We start from the raw sequence: 6,421 nt of genomic DNA, 5'->3' as shown, positions 1-6,421 counted from the left end.
GTTTAGGTCATCAAGGGAGGTCCAAGGCTCGAGGTTCATTCAGAAGGGCTGATGGCAGACCAGGAAAGGCCCTGGTCAGGAGGGACTGGCAAATGCCTTGGCGTCGCTTCTGGGTTTTCCGCACCAAATGTTAGGTACAAACGCGCACAGTCAACCAGAGCAGACATTCTGACATGAGCAGAAGATTTATCGGTGGCAGCAAGCAGGCTGGCTGTCCTGCGGACCAAGACGACATCAGCGAACAACGCAAAGCACAGGCTTCTAAGGAGTGGGGGGAGGGTTGCAGGCTGCATCAGCTGAGGGAGAGCTACTCTTAGCACGTACCTTGTCTGTGAGGAACATTCGATGCTAACAAAGGAAAATGTCTGTGGTTGCCTGCCCAGGTCAGAGTCAGGCAGACTTGTTCTGCGGTTTTGGGCTTGGCTCTGCGTGGGGCCAACGGGGATGGAGTTTGGGGGTAGGGTGTCTGGGAAACCAAGGAGAGAGTTTGGGGCAGGGTGCCTGGGAAACTCTGAGTCCTGACCTATCAGGAACCACCAGAAGGAGAAGGCAGAGATTTAGACATGAACTCAGACGTAAGCGTGGGCCTCTTGTCCTGGAGAGGGAGCAAGTAATGAAGGACGACGTGGCCCACGCAGACCAGGCATGTGAGGTTGCTGGAGAAGCTGCTGATGGTCAGAAGGGAAACGTGAGAGCTTCAGTAAGGGTGATAACATGGTGGATCAGATTCCTCCAATACGTCTGAAGCCACAACTTCCTAATGATTCTAAACATAAAGTGGATTGGCCCACTGCTGAAGGATGAGGGGAAATGAAATTAGATCTTAAATATTGAATAAGGAAGAAAATAGCTTTAAAATGGTGTGTTCCCTATCACTGTTCGCACTGGACACCTGGTTATTTAAATAATAGATCGTGGGCAGCAACTCTATGGAACTTCCCAGGTGTGTACACTAAGGGCCAACTCGGAGCAGCCAGCTGCACTTTGTCAGCATGCTGTTGGGTGCTGACAGCCACCTGAGGATTGCTGCCAGCAGGATAAAAGGAGACCTGGAGGGGAAGGTGGTGTGCTCTTACTCCTCCTGGAGAAGCTTGTCACACTGGCTTTCCGGATATGTACAGGGCTATTCTCATCAGAAAATCTTGGGTCTCAGCTATCGTGAGGATGGCTGCAGTTCTCTCCAGGGAGCTCTGGCCTGACTGCACCATCACTTCTCAGTTCTAGTGCAGATCCTTCATCCTGCTGGCGCAGGCTTTCTAGTGTCCACAGCTGACCCTTGGGCCTCCCCAGTGCAGACCTTTGATACGGTCGTGCATGAGCATCGCGGTGGGCCCCAGGCCTCCAGCTGAGCCTCTGCAGGACATTGCTCCGGATCCAGGCTCTCAGCTGGCTTCACTGGGTCTCTAGCGTGTGGACAGATTTCCTCAGCTATTTTGCCTTTAACTCTTCACTGAATATTACACAATAATCTTATAAATTAGGTGTCCTGTATTAATATTTTCCTTTGTAAATACTAATTACAACACCAAGTAATAAAGGGAAACACAGTTTAAAATCTAGGTACCACCTGCTTGCAGTCCCTGAAAGGACCGATGGGTGCAGGCCTTGGCATTAACACCAGCTGACCTCAGCAAAGACAGACAGCCAGTCCTGACCTGCCCCAGGGGACAGCCTGCTCCACCCTTGCCTGGCCAGCAGTGGACCTGGGAGTGTTCAGGTCTCTAGAGCTAACTGCCCCATTAAAAAATTCTGAGGACAAGGCAGAGATGGAGCTGTGGGTGTGCTGCAGCCACATTAAAGGTGCTGGGCTTGAAACTGAGTTTGTGTGCCACATGAGCAGGGGCTGAGGCTGCTGCAGACGGGATGTGCTCAAAGGCAGGTTCCAGGGTGCCGGCAGGAGGGAGGGAGGCTGCAGCAGAGAAAGGGGCTGGCACCCGTAGAGCAGGCAGAAGCCTTGACCAGAAGCTCCTTTGGTCCTAATGCAGGGACCCTTCAAGGCCGCTGACTAGAGAGCCCGCGCCAGGCCTCCTGACTTCCAGCAAGGTCCTGGGCTCAAGCTGGCTCCATCAGGTGGGGTATGGACTCTGCAGGGGAAGGACACAGAAGGACCTCAGGGGGTCTGAGAGGAGCCTTACAGCACAGTAAGGGAACTGTAATGTTATGCTTGGTGGGTGACATGGACAACTGTAGTCACACGTCCCATGGGTCACTCAGTGAGACACACGCAGCCATTATTTCTGAACAGAGAACTTTATTGGGGATTGCTGGAGCAGGGGCAAGGATACTGTGTCAGGATCTCCCAAACCCAGGACATGAGTGCAGTGACCCGTCCGTACACAGCAGGACTGGAGGTGGAGCAGAAGGGGCTGCCCCAGGACACGATGCCGACCAGGGTCCAGACGCCATTCTTCTCGCACACAAGGGGGCCACCAGAGTCACCCTGGAGGAAGGGAGAGGACCTGGCTGTAGGCCTAAAGGGTGCCATGGACCAGAGTGCGTGGGGCAGCAGAGGCTGGGAGGGGCAGAGGGGCGACAAGGGTTGCCACAGTGGCTCTACCAAGCGGCTTCATCTGGGTGCCATTCAGTCCAGCTCCACGCAGTCTACTCCTGAGGACCTGAGCAGGTGGCTTCCCCAACCTGAGCCTGGCTGCCGCCTTCCCATAGGCAGCACCTGTGCTCCCGGGGCTGCAGCGAGGACCGAGCTCCATGGACAGCACAGCAAGAGCCTGGCCAGAGGTCCTGCCTCAGGCACCCGCTAGCACCAGTGGGGCCTTCTCGGTAGAGGAGGGCAGGGGAGAGCCCAGGCCTGGGTGCGGGGTCCCTGTGTCCCTACTGGTTCCCCAGGACCGTACGTGGCAGGAGGAGACGCCATTGGCCCCGGCGCAGATCATCTGGTTGGTGATCTCGTCGCCCCAGGTTTCCTTGCACTTCTGGGTGGACACGAGCGGCAGGACCGCCTGCTGCAGCTTGCTGGGAAAAACAGAAGCTACAGGGACAGGAGGGGCGGGTCAGAGCCAGAGCCTGGAGAGATGCCCCTGCTGGGTACCCACATGGGGCGCAGGCAGCTGCTGAGGCCTCCTGTCTGGGGATCTGCATGGGAACTCTCTGTGAAATACACCTCTATCAGCCCTCGGTTTATTTTTGTGGGGGAGATTGTTACCTCTTTCTATGTTCTCATTCAAAATTAATACCTATATATTATAGAATTTTTTCCTTTCAGTCTGTGAGACAGTCTTGCTATGTGGTTCACTCTGGCCTTGAACTCCCAGCAGTCCTGCTGCCTCAGCCTCCTTCTGGGATTGCAGCCCTGTGCCACCCTGCCAGGCTACCTCATACATTTTTAACCTACAAAACCTTTCAAGTCCATGTGAGGATTCCTCTGCCCAGGCAGCTCCTAAACCCAGTGACAGCCCCTGCTCTGGAAAGGCCCAGGCACACTCACGATTGACACTCATCCTGCCCCAGCCAGTGGTGACACATGCTGTCCCAGGATGGAAGTGTTCACAGGGACGGGGCAGGCACACGGGGGACACCCTCTCGTTGAACTGGGCAGGCGTGGCCAGCTTTATCAGGGCGATGTCATAGCTTATTGTCTCATAAGTGAAGTTGGGATTTGTGAAAACCTGAGGGTGACAACCACAACCCAGTGAGATCCTGCGGCAGCCATCAGTCCCCCCCACCCCCCGCATGGCCCAGCTCCTGTCCTCCAGCCTGGTACCTCTTTAATGTCCAGGACTTGCCAGTACTCATCAGGAGAGCTGAGGTCGTATGCCCCAAGCACCACCTTGTCAGTCGTCCTGGAAACAGAAACAGGTGGGACTGGGAACACCATGGGCCGCTGACCTCCGTACCCCACCCTGCAGCTGGGAGCACAGCCCACCTACTCACCTGACTTGACAATGGGCGGCGGTGACCACCCACCATCAGCAGATGAGGGAGCCCCCACAGAAGTGGGAGCCATATTCATCCTGGTAAAAAAAGGAAGGGAGAGTGCAGCTGCAACCTGCACAGCCCAGCAACTTGGCCAACTGCCCAGTGCTTCCCATGTCCCCAACTCACCTGCAGGGACACCTGCCAGGGCCAGGAGCCAGGAACCGCGTCCTCACCACCAACAACCCTGGCCAGGTCAGTCAGCTCAGGAGGGATGGCAGGGACCCCGCAGTCTGGGAGGAGGATGAAGAAGGCCTGAGGCTTGGAGCCACTTTCCATTGCAGCCCAGCCAGCCCAGCTCAGGATCCTCCTTCCACAGCCCTCTCCACCCCTGTAGGGTCCCCTGGCTTCTCCAACCTCTAGGCTCAAGGCTTTGTGACCTGCAGCCTGCACAGCCAACCTCTTCATAGGTGTAGAGGGACATGGCTGTGCCCACCTGGACCTGTCCTGCTGTAGGAAGACATAGCTGGGCTCTCAGCAAGGTGAGTTTGAGCTCTGAGTCCATATTGCCGACTCGCTAGCTTAGACCTGGGGCCCCATGTGGCTCTCAGCTGCTCTGAAGGAGCAGAACAGCCCTAGCTCCACAGGCCAGTGCGCATGCATTAGACAGACAGGAGCTGTGTGAGGAATTCACACCTGGGACTCCAGTCAGACACTAGGCTGCTGAAGGATGACATGGCTCCCACTCACACATAGCACAGTGCCCAGAATTCGCCACTGCTGCAGCTCCGCACCATTTCAGCTACTAACAACCACATAAAGGCTGGGTTTCTTAATTATTAATAAAACGGGACTCAATTCCACACCATGGAAAACCATGGCAAGGTGTGGAATGAACTAGAAGACAGCTGTGCTGGGCGGGCCCTGGACCTGGTAGGTCCCTTGTATTGGCCACACACTTGGCCTTGCCCTGGGGCATGTAGCTCCAGCCACAGGCACCACCCTGGGGTCTCCCTCTGCCCACAGGACCAAGGCCACAGCAGGACTCCAGGCGAACTGGTAATGACACACATAGAAAGCCACAGTCTTCTAGGTCTGTAGTGGCAAAGAGGAGAAAGAACGCCAACCCTTACTGGAAAGAGAGAGAGAGCGTGACAGTGCGGACAGCATGAGCTGGGTTTCCAAAGAACATGCGTAATCTCAATAAAGAATTAGGACTAGAGAAAAGCATAGGGTAAAGGAAGGCATAGGAGAAGGCTACTTATTCCAATTTTTACAAGAGTGTGTGTGCGTGTGTGCGTGTGTGCGTGTGTGCGTGTGTGTGTGTGTGTGTGTGTGTGTGTGATGCAAGGGATGGAACACAGAGCTTTACACTAAGGTATAGCTCTACCCTGTTTGCATCTGTTAAATTCCGAGAAGGCAGGGTTTCCCTGAGGCACTAATGACTCAGCCTGGACACTACTTTATAATCCTCCTGCATCGGCCTCTCAGAGCTGATTCTCTGTGCATGCCGCTGTGGCTGGCCCATCTGCCTTAATTTAAATAACAAATGCTCAAAATGTGCCCAGCATAATAAATAAAAATCCTGTTTGCATGCCTTCAGGTCACCAAACCTGAAGATGCCTTCAGGTCACCTCCTACTCTGCCCACTGCCCATCGGCAGTCACCTACCCCAGCTGGGCAAGTGTATTTCTTCCACTCCTGCTGCAGGGAGTGAGGGCTGAGAGTCCCCAAAGGACCCCTCTCCTCCCTGCAGCTTCAAGTCTCCTTGGGCACAGGGGGAAGTCAAGCCAGTCACCTCTCACGGGGTACAGAAGCCCCAGCTGTCCTGTGGGGCCTGGCTGTGGGGGTCATGGGGGCTTCAGGCTTCTTCCCCACATTCTCTACCCTGGTGGCCCTGGGTCCCAGCACTCACCACAGGCTGCAGCCGCGAGGACAAAGCAGGACAGAAGCCAAAGGAACACCATGGTGCTGCTGTCAGGGAAGGTGATGTCTGTCCATTTGGGGCCCTTTTTATGTGCTCTAGGATCCCTTAAATCATGCCCATCAGGGAGGCCCAAAGGCCACCTCCTTCTTATCCAAAGACCTTGGGAGATTACTGGGGGCCAGGCCCACTTCTTGGAAGCTCCTGGGAAAGGAACAGATGCCCTGTACCCACTCCACCTGCAGCCTGGGCAATGCCAAGGGCAGGGTCCTTGCGCACCAGGAGTCCGGGCCACGCTGAACCGTCTCACGCGACCTTCGTTCACTGCTAACGCACAGGACTCTGCTGTGTACCCAGCGTCCATGTGGCCTCCAAGCCCTGACAAAGGCAGCATGGCCGCAGGCTTCCAAGGAGCCTGACTGGTGGCTGGTGTCTCCGAGTCTGTAGTGCTGGCCTGGGACAACTGAGTGTGGGCTGCAGCAGCTCAGCAAACTGTAGTTCAGTGAGTACTCATCGAAAAGTGAAGTCTTAGGGCCAGCGAGATAGTTCAGTGGACTAAGCGCCTGGTTACGCAAGTGCAGGAACCGGGTCCAGGGTCCCCAGGGCGCGCTGAGCTGTCCACCAAAT

At 55.6% G+C, this 6,421-nt stretch overlaps 1 pseudogene; it reads right to left on the bottom strand.

The window, feature by feature from the left end:
* Nucleotides 1–2,005: 2,005 nt before the first annotated feature.
* LOC101591041 lies at nucleotides 2,006–5,837 on the bottom strand (annotated as a pseudogene).
* Nucleotides 5,838–6,421: the final 584 nt, after the last annotated feature.

Source organism: Octodon degus, unplaced genomic scaffold, assembly GCF_000260255.1.
Source record: "Octodon degus isolate 3935 unplaced genomic scaffold, OctDeg1.0 scaffold00011, whole genome shotgun sequence".
NCBI classification, from domain to species: Eukaryota; Metazoa; Chordata; class Mammalia; order Rodentia; family Octodontidae; genus Octodon; species Octodon degus.
Note: the sequence above shows the minus strand (reverse complement) of the source record. Positions and strands in the feature narration are given on the sequence as shown.